General features: G+C 43.0%; 1 long non-coding RNA gene across 1 annotated transcript; it reads left to right on the plus strand.

Moving 5' to 3' along the window:
• The first annotated feature begins 1,284 nt into the window (after positions 1-1,284).
• On the plus strand, positions 1,285-15,925 carry LOC142826568 (uncharacterized). Its single transcript, XR_012900780.1, has 3 exons — positions 1,285-1,461; positions 6,308-6,480; positions 14,771-15,925. It is a non-coding gene; the product is annotated as an uncharacterized LOC142826568 (long non-coding RNA).
• The last annotated feature ends 281 nt before the right edge of the window (positions 15,926-16,206 follow it).

Here is a 16,206-nt window from a genome sequence, read left to right on the forward strand (position 1 = left end):
TCGCAGCTTCTTTGGCTAGTCTATTTCCCTTTCTTAATGGGTCTTTCCTTTTGTGTGTTTTTATTGTGACCATTCTGACCTTTTCATAATGTTTTGCTAATTCCTCTATTTGCTGCCACAATGCTTTGTGTTTAATATCAGATCCATCAGTTCGCATAAAACCAATGGCGATCCACCATGGAAGGTAAATTGTGATCCCTTTATAAACATAATCTGAATCAGTTCCAATGACTATTTCAACTTGCTTTGTCCTTCATTCTCTCCAAAGCTTCTATCACAGCTGACGCTTCACTTGTTCCTCCTGTTTGTAGTTTGAGCTGAAAAGAGTCAAGTTGCTGCAGTTTTTCTGTTAGGTAAATTCCTGCAAATTCAGTGGCTCTCTTGCCTTCAATGTAATATGAGCTGCCATCCACAAACCAGATTGTTTTGCCAATTACTTGTTCAGTCGGAGCAGCCTTAAAGACAGGGTGTGCTCTGGATCCTCTGTGGGGTTTGCATATGTGCTCCAGGCTACATTAGATCAGGCCCCATATAGATATTTTAGATTCTTTCAGGGTAACCAGCTGAACATTCTCTATCAGGGTAACCAGCTCTGTCCACTCTTACATGTCCTTTGAATAAATTTTCCTGAGTTAGTAGTTTACCTAGGACATGATAGCTTTTCACTATGACTTTACTTGCTCCAGTAATTGCCTGGACTTTTTGAAGTGTCCAATAGGCAGCAAGCGCAGTTTGTTCGCAGATTCCCAATTTACTTTCCAGAGCAGTTAATGCTCGGCTGTAGTATGCCATGGCTCTTTCCCCGGCACCAGTATCCTGAGTGAGCATACTAACAATACAGAAATGTTTCACACTAAGATATAGTACAAAAGGGAAATCATTGTAAGGGGCAGCCAGAGTGGGTGCCTCCATCAATCCCTTTTCAAGCTTTCCCATGCATTAATTGCTTCTTCAGTCCAGGTCCGCTATGGTCTTTTTAATGCCTCGTATAAGAGCTCTGCCTCCTCTGCATAGCCCACCATAAAGTCTCTACAAAAGTTAGCCCCAGAAAAGACTGAAATGTTTTAATATCTGTTGGCATAGGCAGGTTTACAATGCACTTAACTCTTTCCTAGTTAACACATCTTCCCCCTTCACTTATTTGAATTCCTAGATACTGCACTTCTCTCTGTTTATAATCTGAGATTTCAAAGGGTTAAGCTTCAGACCCTATTCCTGGCAACAGTTCAAAAGCTCTCACCAATGTTTCATGTGTTTGTTCTGTTTCACTGACCACCAGAATGTCCTCCACATACTGGACTATTTTCCCTGCTTGTAGCAATCCTTTCTTTTCCAGCATGTTTCATACAGCAGTGTGGAAGATTGTTGGTGTGTCACAGTACCCCATGGGCAAAACATTCCAACAAGATTGCATGCCTTGGAACACAAAAGCTGTTTCGTACTGGGATTCTGGATCCAAAGGTAAGCTCCAAAACCCACTGGCCACATCAAGTTCTGAGAATCATTTCAGGAGACACTACCTCCAGTAGCTTGGGATAGGCAGCCACAACCGGGGCTCCCCACTTAGCAGTTTTATTTAACCCTCAATAGTCAATGTCCAGGTTTTTTAATTGGCCAGATAGGTGCTGCGTTAGGCACTGAACACCTTTGGATCAGTTTCCATTTTTCCAGTTCTTCTGTGACTTGTCTTAGTGATTCCCTGGTTTCCTGAGGCATGGGGTATTGTTTAATGTACAGAGGCACATCACCTTCTAGGGTTACAGAGGTTTGTACCTTGCCAGTATTGAGAGTGTCTGCTGCCCAGACATAATTTGTCTCAGTCCACCATTCCCAGCCTTCCAGCATAGGAGGTGATTGTTTTGATTTTATTGCTTTGACCGTCTGATTAGTAAGTCCCATGGGAATCAGAGTAAAATCCATTCCCTCAGTTGTAGTACCGACTTGTCTGATATACATGTTTTTTGGAAAATCTAAGATTATCCTATAGTCTCTGCCCCAATTTGATTTTCTCTCCCTGACACAGCACACTTCTCCTGAATGGCATGTGTATCAAACTGGAGAGGCAATCTTTTTACATCATAAGTTTCTGTTTTTCCTGATATTCCTTGTATTTGCACAGAATCTATAACTGGACAGGCATCAAAAGCACATTTTACAATAGGTATTCCAACCCCCATATCCAATAGAAAGTCTGTCAGCTCATCCCCAACTTGGATGAGTAAGTGGGGGCACCCCCATACATCCCTGGGAGGAAGGAAAATGCATTCCGAGTTAGAGCGAGAACTGTCCTATGCAATCTGATTTCTCACTGCAGAGTCATTCAAACCAGGGGTTAACAGAGACACTTCAGCAACTTTTGTTATGGGTTTTCCCTCCCCCTTTGGAGAGTCTCTCTTCAGCATACACACCTGCAGCGGTGCTTGCAGCTTTTCAATTTTTCCTTTCAACTCTACATTTTCCCATTTCAACACTCCAACTGGCACCCACTCACTCTTTCCACCTTTATTAATTCATCTGCCTCTCCAACTCCGGTTACAGCCACGGGGAGAGTATCCTGATCCCTCAGTTTTCCACTGTCCTAACTGCGTTCACAGCTCATGCACTGGGGTACCCTCCTGTTGCTTCACAACCGTTTCCACCTTTTCAATTCATTTATTCCAGGGGATATGTCTTCCTCCATTCTCACACCATGCATTCATCCAGTCCATTACTCCTGGTGGCAGCACGTCCAGCACAATTCCTTTCAACACTTCTACATCTTCCTCCGTGGTCAACCTAATGTATGTTTGAATCCGGTCAGCCAGTTCAGCAGGAGCCTCTCCTGGCAACCTTGCAAATCTCTTCAAGGCAGCTATTGTTCCAGACAATTTAAAATGCTTTTGAGCCACCCACTTAATCATTGGAGCAACGTCATCATCAAAACGGAGAGTATATGATTTAGCAATCTCAATAATGTCTGAACTAACAATAGTTCCTGTTCGATCTCAATTCCTACTGCCTTTAGTAGTTGTGAACATTTATGCAACCATGCTAAAAATTTGTTAAAGTTTTCAGAAGGGGGAGAACTGACAGCTCCTGCCAAGGCAGTTAACCCATTGATTTTTAAAAGATCGAGTCTGGCTGCTAAAGCACTGGCTCGAGAGATATCTGATTTACACTCTGTGTACTTTGGCATTACACTCCCCCTTCTTATTTCTCATTTCCGACCAAGGCTCTCTCAAGAATCATAGAATCATAGAATCATAGAATCGTAGAATAATAGGACTGGAAGGGACCTCGAGAGGTCATCGAGTCCAGCCCCCCCGCCCTCAAGGCAGGACCAAGCTCCATCTACACCATCCCTGACAGATGTCTATCTAACCTGTTCTTAAATATCTCCTTTGGGGAGCATCCTCTATTTCCCTGATTGTCTTGTTTACAGTGGAACCATCCTCTCCTTCAGATTGGTTTTCAGATTGTTCCTCCTCTTCCTCTGTTCTGTCTCCCACTTTTACAGGGATTGATGTAGGTTTTGGCAGAGGTTTTTCCAAAACCTGGCTCTCCTCATAAGGTGGCGGTTTCGGTGCGGTAGACCCTGCCCATGGGTCAATAAAGGGTGATCCACCTGGGTCATTCTACATGTCCCCAGTGTAGCATCTATTCCAACTGTCCCATTTTCCATCTTTTAATTTAGCCAAGGCTACCTGTTTCCATTTCTGTCCCACAGCTTCAGGCACTGTGCAAATCCCTGAAAGCTGTTGCTTTGCAGCAAGGGACGGCACTTCTCTTCTTTACAAGTTCTCTACAGCTTTTTCCAATCTCTTATTGTCCCGCTTTACTTGTTCAAGCAGATCGTGTGTTTGGATGGCCTGTTGCCCTGCCAGCAAGGCTTGGACTTTCCAGTGCTCTAATGCTTGTGTTGCTTTTTCTACTTCCCGAGTCTGTTCTATTACCTGGGAGGCTAGCAGCGTAGCATGCTGTTTAAGTCATCTCACTGCCATAGACATGAGTTGCAAAGTCCTAAGCTTTTTACAACTATTATTATTTTTCAGCACTTCCGTTTCTGCCATGGCTTTACATATACCGGTCCATGTCTTCCCACATTCTTTTTTGAACTCATATGGCCATCCTTTTTTAGCAATCCAACGGGTCCATATCTCATCAAACTCTGTGGGGATTTGAAGGGAAGGGATAAGGGGATTACCTAACTCATGGCTTTCTCCCATTTTAGATTGTGATTTCAACAGAGGATAACAGTTCACTTGCTTACCAGATCAGCAGCCGGGGCATACAGTCAGGATCGTTTTCTGTCAGGGTTCCTGGGTTCATGCCGATAGGTTCCTGACAGGTCCTCTACTCCATCAATGATGATAAACTTTCAGCTGCGTGTTGGTGTGCTTCCCTGTCTAACACATTAACCTGAGCACTTGAGTCAACACAACAGACTCCCAGTGAGCCCCCAGAGACCACAAATCAGGTAAGGATTGAAATCACGCGAGCAGGTTTATTGCCAAACGACATAAACTAATAGTTGTCATCAGAGAGACTCACCATCCCCTGATGTAAGCCATGACAATGTGCTAACACCCATTAATGCCGTAGCGCACATACACACCCAGGTCAGCCAGCGATCACTCTTTTGCACTTTCATAGAAATGTACAAACAAATTACACTACTTCTGATATACCCGATTGCCAACTTCTGTTGCCTGGTTACCACCCCTCACCTTGCAGAAAGGGGGCTTACATACTATCCTTCATACTGTCAACTTTGACTTGGTCCTGAACCTAGGTTGGTATGTACTTTATTTAGGGGGAGGCGGTTGATACCAAGACATTTCTTATTGCGATATTCTGCTACTCTCCTCTGGCTCATAGCCTGTAGTTGATCCTTGTCTCTGGTGCCTCCTTTTGTTCTTTCATGCTTGACCGAACTTACACAACCATACAATTATCAGTAGGGCCTCTTTCCTGGCTGCCATGTTACTAAACCAAAGTCTTGTTCACAAGATTCCAGGCCTGTTGCTGTTGTTATGTTACAGGCCTTTATTCAGGCTCCATGTTATTGACCCTCAAGTTATTACAGAATGAATCATTGGTTTGCACTCTGTAAATCAGTGCGTACAATGAATATACTTGAGAGCTACCTGTTGAAATCATTTGACTATGGTACTGTTCAGTCACACACTGGACTATTCCAATTCCACTGCTTTCTAAGCTCATGATACCAACTACATGTTTTGTTAATCTTCAAGGTGCTACTGGACTATTGGTTGTTTTTTAAGTTTTTCTTCCAAGAGTTCAGTTATTCTCTCCTGGCAATCATTTTCTGCTTTTAGGAATCCTCTGTCTTTTTGTTACAAGGGGCAAGGCAAAGAAGAGAAGGAAAATGACACTGCAGTGTTTCAAAAGCAGTTCCCAATAACTGCAATGTTAATCTTAAAATTCTCTGAATTGCTGCTACAGAAATCACTCCTAAAGGAGCATTTAAAAGGACTCTGCATGGTCAGATATTTGTGCCAATCCCAACATTAGTGAAACTCCTCTACTATGGCATGAGTTCAGAAGCTCCTTGTGTCTTTTTCCCTGCTGTCCTTATTCAATAGAACTTTATTTTTGTGGCACTTCTCATGCAAAAACATATCCCCAAATGGTTTATAGAATTAATATTGCAAGTTTGTAGCTTTTTATTGCAGACAAAAATAAGATTGGGTAGATGCGGGTACAGCAGCATAAGAGAAGGAATACATGTTCAGCTCAGAATTGAAAACTGAACTGATGAAACAGGGATTAAAAAGTTGGGTGGGTTTTTTTTTTAGTATTTTTTTATTGCATAGGAAGAATTTTCATTGATGTAAAAAGATTTCTCAATAAGGTTCTTACTGTTTCTCGGCTATTTAGGCAGATCTCATCAGTTGCCTTCCTATGTCTATGTGGGAATCTACAGTTATGAATCAGGAGAAAAACAATCAGAGAAGAAAAACTATTCAGACTTATAAGATGTACAGTCCAGTTCTTCTTTTGCCAGCCCTGCTTGATTTCACTCTATATTTATGTACCTAACAGACATGTCTCATGCATCACTGGTTTATTAATCTGATTCTGGATTAGTTTTTGTTTTAACTAGGAAATTACAATTCGGTCCATATGGTTTGGCCACAAGTAACTGTAATACAACATCAGTAGTGCCGCTTGTGCATCTTTGCTGAAATATCACATAACCCTGCTAATAATCAGACTGTATTCTCACAGTAGTCTCACAATATTCTGACACAATGGATTGGTTTTGAAATTTTGTGCTATTCAGTGTTGATTGTCTATTTGACAGATGCCCTTGATATTTAGCCGAGAACTGCTGAAGATCTGCAAACCACAGCCCACTCTCTGCTCTACTTCTGAATAGCTAAGCCTGAATTATGTTTAGAATGGTTTAACAATGGACACCAAACCTTCCTCTGCTTTGTGGAACTCATTCCCTATTGACCTTTAAACAAATTTCAGGTACTGACTTTTTTTTTTATTTTAAACTTACAGCTAAGTTAAAAGCCTATCTTTTAAAGCTGTGCTTCTGAGTTTGTCATATTTTAGTATATTCTGACTGCAGCTTAATATTATAGGATATATGATTGTCAGTGTTATACTGTTCAGAGCTTTGGAATATTTTATATGGAAAATACATTAGCACTATCTATTTAATGTACTGTGTCTTAATTTTAAATAATGGAATTTGAACTGGGTAGTCTCTAATCATTTCAGATTGTCAGCACATTCCACAAATGCCAACACAGAGATCATGTGTACAGGCAGTCCCCGGGTTACATACAAGATAGGGACTGTAGGTTTGTTCTTAAGTTGAATTTGTATGTAAGTTGGAACTGGTACATATTGTAGGGGAAACTCTAGCCAAACATTTTTCCAGAGCTCAGTTTTATTCTCCCACACCTCACTTCCCTCAGTCCTTTATTCTCAAGCTGAGGTGTCTGCTGAGAAAAGCCGCTCCGCGTCTCCCTGGTCTGCTGGGGGGGGGGCGCGCTAACTTCGCGTCTCCCTGGTCTGCTGGGGGGAAGCAGCTAGTACGGGGTTGCCTCACCCCGTTTGTAAGTAGGGATCCGATGTAAATTGGATCCATGTAACCCGGGGACTGCCTGTATTTGTATTGTTATGGCCCAGTTCTACAATTCCCGAAGTCTCTTCTAAAAGATGCACTTAGCAATTTTCAGGACTGAGCCCATGTGTTTTTGTGTAATTCCACCACATATAATTTTACCAGAGCATAGCTTTCTTGTAGTTTTACAACATGTAATCACCTTCTGATAAATCCAAATGATCCTTTCATAATTAACTTCAACTTTGCTTTCCATCCATAGAATTCAAAACATGTTGCAAAGAAAAAGCAAGTATTGTTGCCCTCAGTTTACACATAAGGTAACAGAGGTGCAGCAGTTTACCCAAGATCACAACTGGTCAGTGCTGAGCCAGAAAAAAATCCGGAAATTCTACTTGTGGCCCAGTTCTCCATTTACTAAACTACAGGGCCTCCCAGAGTCTAATACATAGGTTAAAAGCAGTAAAAGTGCCCCAAAATAGGGCCAAATGCTCGATGAAGTTACAATTTTTGGCTCTGATGTTGCACACACAACTAAGGTAAGCTAACTGTGTAACTATCCAATTAGTGTATGTAAGTTCAATTCACTCAACAAAACATGAATTTTTGCATACATGAAAGCAGCTGAGATATGAAAATACACAAAATTGTGCTTATAGTTTTAGAAGTCAGATCAAGAATCAGTAAAACTTTGACCATAAACACTGGACTTTGTAAATCAGAAGTTCTTAACCAGGGTTTAAGGAGCAAACTGATGGAGACCAGTGCAGTGCGCATTCTAATCATTCAGTAATTATAGTATAATTATTGCAGGCCAAGCATGAGGTTGCAATGCCACTCAAAGATTTTGGGAGGAGGGTCTCCAATTAAAAAAATTATGAAGGTGGGGCAAAGTTATAAAGGTTGAGAGCCCCTGTGACAGATATAAGTGTACAATTCCAAAATCATGCAGGTTAACATGAGGCTAAATTTTTAAAAAATGCAAGCATACCGAGTTCCATTAAACAGAGGTAAAGAAAGGGCAGGAGGAAGTACTATAAAGGTATATTTTTCTACTGTATCCTATAGCACATCTAAATCAGCATTCCCACTACTGACTCCCCAGACCACCTTCTCTCCCCACTGCCTGTTCATTCAGCTGTGGCTTTTTAAAGTACCCATTCTTCTACAAAGGAATTTCACTAACCAATTACAGAGAGAGATTGCAGAACTGGAATAAATCCACAAGTCTGACGCTGTTACCCTTGGCTTTAATAAAGCCCTGGGCTGCCCTGGTCCTGCTACCATGGCTGCCGTAGCACCTGCTGCGCTATCGGGACTCCAGTGCCAGTCCCAGCCCTACTGGGCTTCAAGCTGCCAGCCCTCTTGCCAATGGGGCTCCCAGCCAGGAATCGCTGGTCCAGAAACACAGATGTCGCCAGATGAGGGAGTCCCAATTTTGGGAGGTCCGACCTATAATGCAGTTCCTTTCCATTAAACAGACTAGTTTCATGAGTCAGTATTTGCATAGTCAGGCCTAAGCCAGGATTGCTGAGCCCATAAAGAGTTACTGGTTCTCAATTGACACTGAAGGTGCATACACAGCACTACATAAGGATATGTCTACACTACAGCGCTAATTCGAACTAACTTAGTTCGAATTAGTTAATTCGAACTAAGCTAATTCGAACTAACGCATCTAGAACTAAAAACTAGTTCGAATTAGCGTTTTGCTAATTCGAACTAGCGCGTCCACATTAAGTGGACCCTGAACCGGGGTTAAGGATGGCCGGAAGCAGTGCCGGCAGGGCATCAGAGGAGGACTTAGAGCGTGGAGCTGCTGTCTCAGGCTAGCCGAGGGCTGTGCTTAAAGGGTCCCAACCCGCACCCCGGAAAACAGTTCTCAGGGGTGCCCCGCTTGCAAAGCAGTCCTGGCTTGGAGTGCCCGGAGTACCCACACTGGGCACATCACAACACTCGGCCATCAGACCGGCTGCACTTGCCGCAGGCTGCCATCTGGGGAGAGGGGCAATTAGGGGCTGCAGGAGAACTTCCACCCCCAGAAGCCCACAGAGCCAGCCCAGTCCTCCCCATCGGGGGCACGTACCCAATTCCTCCCTCACCTCCTTCCACTTACCCTTCCCTAGCCCCTCTTCTTGATGTACAAAATAAAGGACAATTGTGTTCAAAAATGGAATCTCTCTTTATTGAACAAAACTGGGGGAGACTGGGAAAAGGAGGTGGGAGAGGGGAAGAGAGAGGCTGGGAGAGGGGAGGGCAACTACAATGATCAAGGGTTGGGAACAAGTCCCATATGAAGAGAGGCTAAAGAGACTGCACTTTTCAGCTTAGAAAAGAGGAGACGGAAGGGGGACAGGATAGAGGTCTCTAAAAGCAGGAGTTGGGTGGAGAGGGTGCATACAGAAAAGTTCTTCGTTAGTTCCCATAAAGAAGGACTAGAGGACACCAAAGGAAAGGAATGGGTAGCAGGCTTCAAACTAGTAACAGAAAGTTGTTCTTCACAAAGCAAAGAGTCAACCTGTGGAACTCCTTGCTGCAAGAGGCTGTGAAGGCTAGAACTAGAACAGAGTTTAAAGGGAAGTGAGATCAAGTCATGGAGGTTGGGTCCGGGGAGTGGTATTAGCCAGGGGGTAGGAGTGGTGTCCCTGCCCAAGGTTTGTGGAAGGCTGGAGAGGGATGGCACGAGACCAATGGCTTGGTAACTGTCTTCGGTCCATCCCCTCCAGGCTCCCTAGGGTTGGCCGCTGTTGGCAGACAGGCTACTGGGCTAGATGGACCTTTGGTCTGACCCAGGATGGCCATTGTAAGCTCAGGGCTCAGGGTCGGGGGTCTCAGTGGACCCCCTTGATTTTCATGCACACCTGCTCCTGGGTGGCCAGGCTGGCAGCTCTGCTGCCCAAGCCAGCCACTTTCCTGTGCCTAGTGCGGAGATCGTGGATGAGGTCCACGATGTCCGCACTAGCCCAGGCGGGTGCCCGCCTCTTGCAGTCCCAGCCAGCCTGGTCCCGGGAAGAAGGGGAGGACTGGGGGGCATCGGGTGGGTGGCTCGAGCCGTGCCAGGTGCAGGGTCTGCTGGCTGGGTGCTGGCAGGCTTGCACCTGGCACGGGCACCGTAGCCAGCCCGTGCCCCTTTAAGGGGTCCAGGGCCGGGAGGGGGGCAGACGAGTTTCCCTGGTGTTGGCCAGAGTGGCCACCAGGGAAACCTGGGGAGGCCTAGCCTCCCACTAGTTCGAATTAAGGGGCTACACACCCCTTAATTCGAACTAGCTAGTTCGAACTGGGCTTAATCCTCATGGAATGAGGATTACCTAGTTCGAACTAAGCACTCCGTTAGTTTGAATTAAATTCGAACTAACGGAGTGCTAGTGTAGCGCCTATTAAAGTTAGTTCAAACTAACTTTGTAGTGTAGACATACCCTAAGAGATATTCAGGTTTGCAGGACACATAATTCTTGAACCTTAGTAACAGACCTTTTTCTAAGCCAAATACTCAAAGGTGTGCATTCAGAAATAATGCCCTATCTCCAATTAGCAAGCTAGAATGCAGAACTAAGGGCTGTCAACTCTTAATCCCTGACCTGATCTCAGGACACCTCTAAATCTATAATCTATAGGTGAAAAACGAACATGCTGAAGAAAATGTAATTAAGGCTGTAATGCAAGTAGGGAAAACACACAGTTAGTTGAATTTAGGCTTTGCAAAATATATATGGCCTAATCCAGGCATGAGCAATATATGATCTGTGGGTTGGACATGGTTCACTGCAGTTAGCCCCTGGTGGGCTGCCAGATGCTTTATTTACCTGAGCATCTGCAGGTAGAAGCTCACTGCTCCTGTTGGCCATGGTTTGCCATTCCCTTCCCACAGCTCCTATAAGCCAGAAACTATGAATAAGAAGCCACTGGTTTACATATCAGATTTCTGGAAAATGTATTGATGCAAAGAGCTTAAGGTAAGTGAGAACCCTAACTTATGGTCCTCCAGAATGAGAAACTTGGAAAAAGGTCTGGCACCAAGTCAGATATGGTCCCATACACATGGAGGTAAAAGGAAAAAGGGCTATAAACGATTGCCAAACTAACCCCTATTTGGGTATATAGGGATGACTAGATGGTAGAAACCTGAACATCACTTACGGTGCTTCTCCCCTTACTATTCCTGCCATCTCATGTCCTCCCCTAGTAGTACCAAGGTCACCATCAGGTTCTGAGTATACTCAGTGCAGGGGGAGGGGGACTTTTTACTAGACATGTCTTTTTTCCCCGGGTCGTTATGCTTGTGTGTATTTAAATATTGAATGGAGTCTTCACACCTCTAAATGTGACTCACCAGTCTAATTTCTTATTATACTATTTACATAGCTACATGAGTAGAGAATCTACGATTCATGACTCATGCATTTTGCACCTAGACCAAATCAAAGGGCTACAAGACTCTCATTACCAAATCTTCACTAATTCAAAATTAATATTTCAGGTATTTACTGCAAATGACTATAATAGACACTACATTTCCCTTACTAGAGTAATGATTGCAGTACAGATGGGGTACTGTGTTGTTCTTAGCTTTGCTTATTTGTGTAATAGGATGCACTCTTTCTCTATGCTCTGATGCCCCAGAAGCCATTCATAGTCCGTTCAGTAAGCAGTAACTTCATGTGAGTTATTTATAGTCCCATTGCCAGTACCAACACATATTTATAGAGTTTCTTGCCTTTTAGCACTTTCCCACAGGGTTAGGAAAGAAACAGCACTCTCTGCTCCATGACGTCTCACTACATACTAAGCTCAGCTACCTTAATCTTCCTCTGTCCTTCTTTTCTCTTGTCTTCCTTTATATCTTTCAGCTGATGACGACTAACTGGTTCATGGTTCATCAGCCCTCCCAATCTGATCGGCTAATTAGGGGCATATTCTCAGTGAGCCTTCTCCAGGGAACTGACGGATACCCAAGTGGTCAGATGGCTCCCCTGCTGGCGTATAACATGCTGTCACAGTCTGCTTATGTAACATCACAAAATGCAGACATTTAAAATGCATTCCCTGGTCACTAGATGGTGGATTTCAACCCTATGCAGTGGTGTGGCACAAAGCCTAAGCACCATGTAAGTCCCCTTATGACTTCATGCTAGCCCTCTCCACAGGGGTGAATTTCACCCTCCATATTAAAAACTTTCCATTCTGATTTTCCTGTAAAATAAATAAATAAATCTTCAGCATGAACTAAATGTACAATAGAAAACAAATGTGCATCAGCAGGGAATTGGAGAGGAGCCTTGATCGTGTTCACATTGGATTCGATTGTGCAACATTTCCCTCACACTAGTGAGCACCCACATAAGTAGTTCCAAAGGGAGTATTAGATGAATATGTACTATTGTTAGAAAGAGTTCAGTTCAATGACAAAAACTCCCACTGACTGCAACCTTATCGGATCTAAAACAATATCACTTAATAGACTTGTTCCATCTCCAATATGTATTATTAATTCATTCTTAATTAAAATAAGAATACATATTGGGGATGGCAAAAGCCCATCACAGGAATTCACAGTAGCTGACTATTCAGTCCTTCTACTGATTTATTTTTAAATCATCTGTTTCTTGCAGATGCCAGGGGTAATGAAACCACAACTGGATATGTTCAAGATACATTGTGAAAGAGAGGGAGCCGTATAAGAGTACAGATTTGAATTAATTCTCTATCTAGTAATTTCTTACAAACATGATCAAGTGTCCATGGAAGATTAACAAGGATTGAGAATTTAAGCTCTATTGAATTTTTCAACATACAAGATAAATGATATTTGAATTTCTCCTATATTGTGCCATTTTTCCCCACCAACTTTCCCCAGTGTTCCTAACTTTAACATACTATCTGTTCAAGTCCAGTGCATTGGGATGTCTCTATCCCCTGAGTAACAACTTGTTGGAGTTGCAGATTGTGGTCCTGTGACACATGCTGACAGGACATATCCAAGCAGGTCCATTAACATTAACTTTTGAGAGTCATTTTTAACAAGTAAAGGACTCAAGGTTTGTCTGAAAAGACAATACAAACCAATTGTAGTAACTAAGGCCCAAAATGATGAATTACTATTTTACAACTGCTCAGGCATCACAAGACATTTTAGATAAGATACAACAGAGGGGTAGAGAATAAAAATTCAAAGTCTAATGGCTGTGGCCCCTTCACCTGCAGGTGCCACTTCCCACAGCTCCTATTGGCCTGGAACAGAATACCACAGCCACTGGGAACTGTGGGAGACAGTGCCTGTGGATGGCCAACATCAGCAAAATGTCTCATGTCCCACAATCAGATTACCCTGATGGGCCGCAGGTTGCCCACCACTGCCCCACAGAAACCCAGCAAAAAAAAACTCAGAGTCCCCGAATGCTTAGGTTGCATTCACCTGAGTCTCAAGGGTCTTTGATCACAAAATCTATACAGTCTGCTGAGTCCAAAGTAACATCTTTTCTCCACTTCCTTGTAGGAATCTTAATTTGGACTCTTAATGTTTCTCTGCTGAAATCACTGTTAACCTGTCAGCCAACTGATTAACCAACCATTCAGCTAAGTGTATAGATTTTAAAAGCACACCCTGTTACTCAAAAAACAGAAAACTGAGAATGCTAAAATATAAAGGGTTTTTTCCCCTGTAGTTGGGTGGCTGCCCCTCAGTCTTGAGTGCAAGCTCCTCAGCTCCCATTGGCCAGGAACCACAACCAATGGGACTGTGGGAGTGGACAATGGGCAGAGCTGGCTGGACATGCCAGCCTTCCTAGGAATCATGTGAGATAAGTGCTATCCAGAGCCTAGACCACTCACCCTCTCCTGTACCCAAACTCCCTGCTTCAGCCCTGTGTCTCTCCTGCATCCCAAACAACTCATTCCCATCCCCACCCCAGAGTCTATACCCCCCAGCCAGAGCTCTCCCAAACCTCTCCCCAGCCATCTGCCTCAGCCCAGTGATGAGCAAATGAGTGAGCATGGAGGAATTAGCAGGGGTGGGGCTTTGGAGTAGGGGCAGGGCGAGTCTGTTCAATTTGTCAGTGATTAAAAAGTTGGGAACCCCTAGTGTATACAGACATAAAATGAGACCAAGTATGCAAATCTTTTGAACTGTACTCAATTTTGTCATAAATGTAGGAGCTTATGTTAGATAGGGTATAAAATTTGTTTACATACATTTTCTGTGGGGGTGGAGGGAAAAAGAGAAGTGGTTCCCCCCACCACCACCACCTCACTCAACAACCTTCACCACAAAGTGAATGTGTTCATATTTAGAGATACAATTGCAATGATGAGCTATTATGATGAATCAAAGAAGCTAGTGAACCAGTACAGTGGCAACTGAAGGTTTTTTCAGTGATGTCTCATGTATTTGCACTTCAGAACAAAAACTAAAAACATGAAATGACGCACAAAGTGCAGTGAAGGGTCTAAAATATGCACTGACGTTTTAAGAGTATGCACACAGAATATTAAATAAAGCCCCCAAGTCCATTTTGCTGCTGACTAGAACCAGCAGTGTGTTTTGTTTTATAGGCAGTGATGATTTCAGATTTTCTAGTACTGGAATATCCCCACTGGTGAAAAAGCACTTAATTTAGCATTCCAAGAGTTTGATCATGAGTACTTTCATGATACTGCCTTTAACACCATTCTTCTCTTTTCTTCATACAGAGTCGGGATGGGGGAAAGCAACAACTATTGCTTGACTATCCTTGGCACTATTGGATGGATGTCTACAATCTCAAACTCAATGTGGTCTAAACTTCTGATTATTTCTCCCTAAATTTTTCTGCTATCTTCATATTCCACCTCTGTGGATAACACCTTCATTCTCCCTGATACCCATGCCTGCAATGGTGTCATCTTGGATTGCTCTTGCTTCTTCTCCCTGCTCCATTCCAACAATGAGAGTTTTACTTCTATTTTACATCTTTAAAATTCAGGTCCCTGTCTTCATTCCATTGACTGAATCTACTTCTTGGTCATTTGGAGCTTGACTACTTCCAGTCCTCTCTTGGGTCTTTTCATACTTCCTTTGACTCACCCAATTCAATCAAAACACTGCTGATCCAATTATCCCTGCCCATTGGTTTTACTATGTTAGGCTCTGTCTCCTCCTATCTTTTAATCACTTACTGTCTTTGTATTGGGCAATGCTTCCAAATTAAAACTTGTTTTCCATGTCCTATATACACTAATATGCATTGTTTATAAAATAAATATTGGCAATGTACTAACTTTAGAAGTGAATGGTTGTGTGTATTTTCTTTTCTTTTCCTTCTCTCTGCTTCCAGCATCCCACTTTTCAGCCCTATTTCATTTCATTTTCTGGCTACATGTTCTGTGCATTTATTTCTTTTTTTTTAATGTTTAGTCTTCCAGTTCTCTGTTTATCTCACATAGCACTTTTACTTTTACTCACATAGCCCTTAGACTCCCTCACCACCTCAGACCCAGGTATGTCCCTTTGGTCCCCAAATGATCTATCCTTCCACCTATTTCAGTTATGATGTTTCCAAAATGGCTCAGCCACCAGCTGGAACCATTCTCTTTTTCCTTTCAATCTATTTCCCTTTTCTCTAGCTGCACAATATTGCCGTTTCTCCTTTCCCTTAGTCACTTCCCTTGATAATTTATTGCAAAGGGTTAATCTCCTAGAAAGTGCAAAAAATGTTTGCCTCATTTCTAATTTGAATTTATCTGACTATGGCTTCCAGCCCATTGGTTCTTGTTGTGCCTTTCTCTATCTTGAAGAGCCATTTAGTATTTGTTCCCCATAAAGGAGAGAACACTTATGTGCTGTAATCAAGTCACCTCTCATTGTTCTTTTAGATAAAATAAACAGATTAAACCTGTACAGCATTTCCTCCCATCCTTGAATCGTTAGTGTGACTTCTGTCTGCATGCTTTCAAGATATCTATTTTTTTTTTAATGGACACTCAAATTGTATACAATATTCCAGTCTCAGTCTCACCTGTGCGCTATGCCAGAGGTTTTCAAACAGTGGAGCATTCCCTGTGGGAATGGAGGAACATTCTTGGGTAAACAGGAACCGCTCTCATCCTGGAGCTGATAAGTGGGTGCCCCCTCTGCCAGCTGCCCAGGG

The sequence above is a fragment of the Pelodiscus sinensis genome, chromosome 1 (genome assembly GCF_049634645.1).
Source record: "Pelodiscus sinensis isolate JC-2024 chromosome 1, ASM4963464v1, whole genome shotgun sequence".
Taxonomy (NCBI): Eukaryota; Metazoa; Chordata; order Testudines; family Trionychidae; genus Pelodiscus; species Pelodiscus sinensis.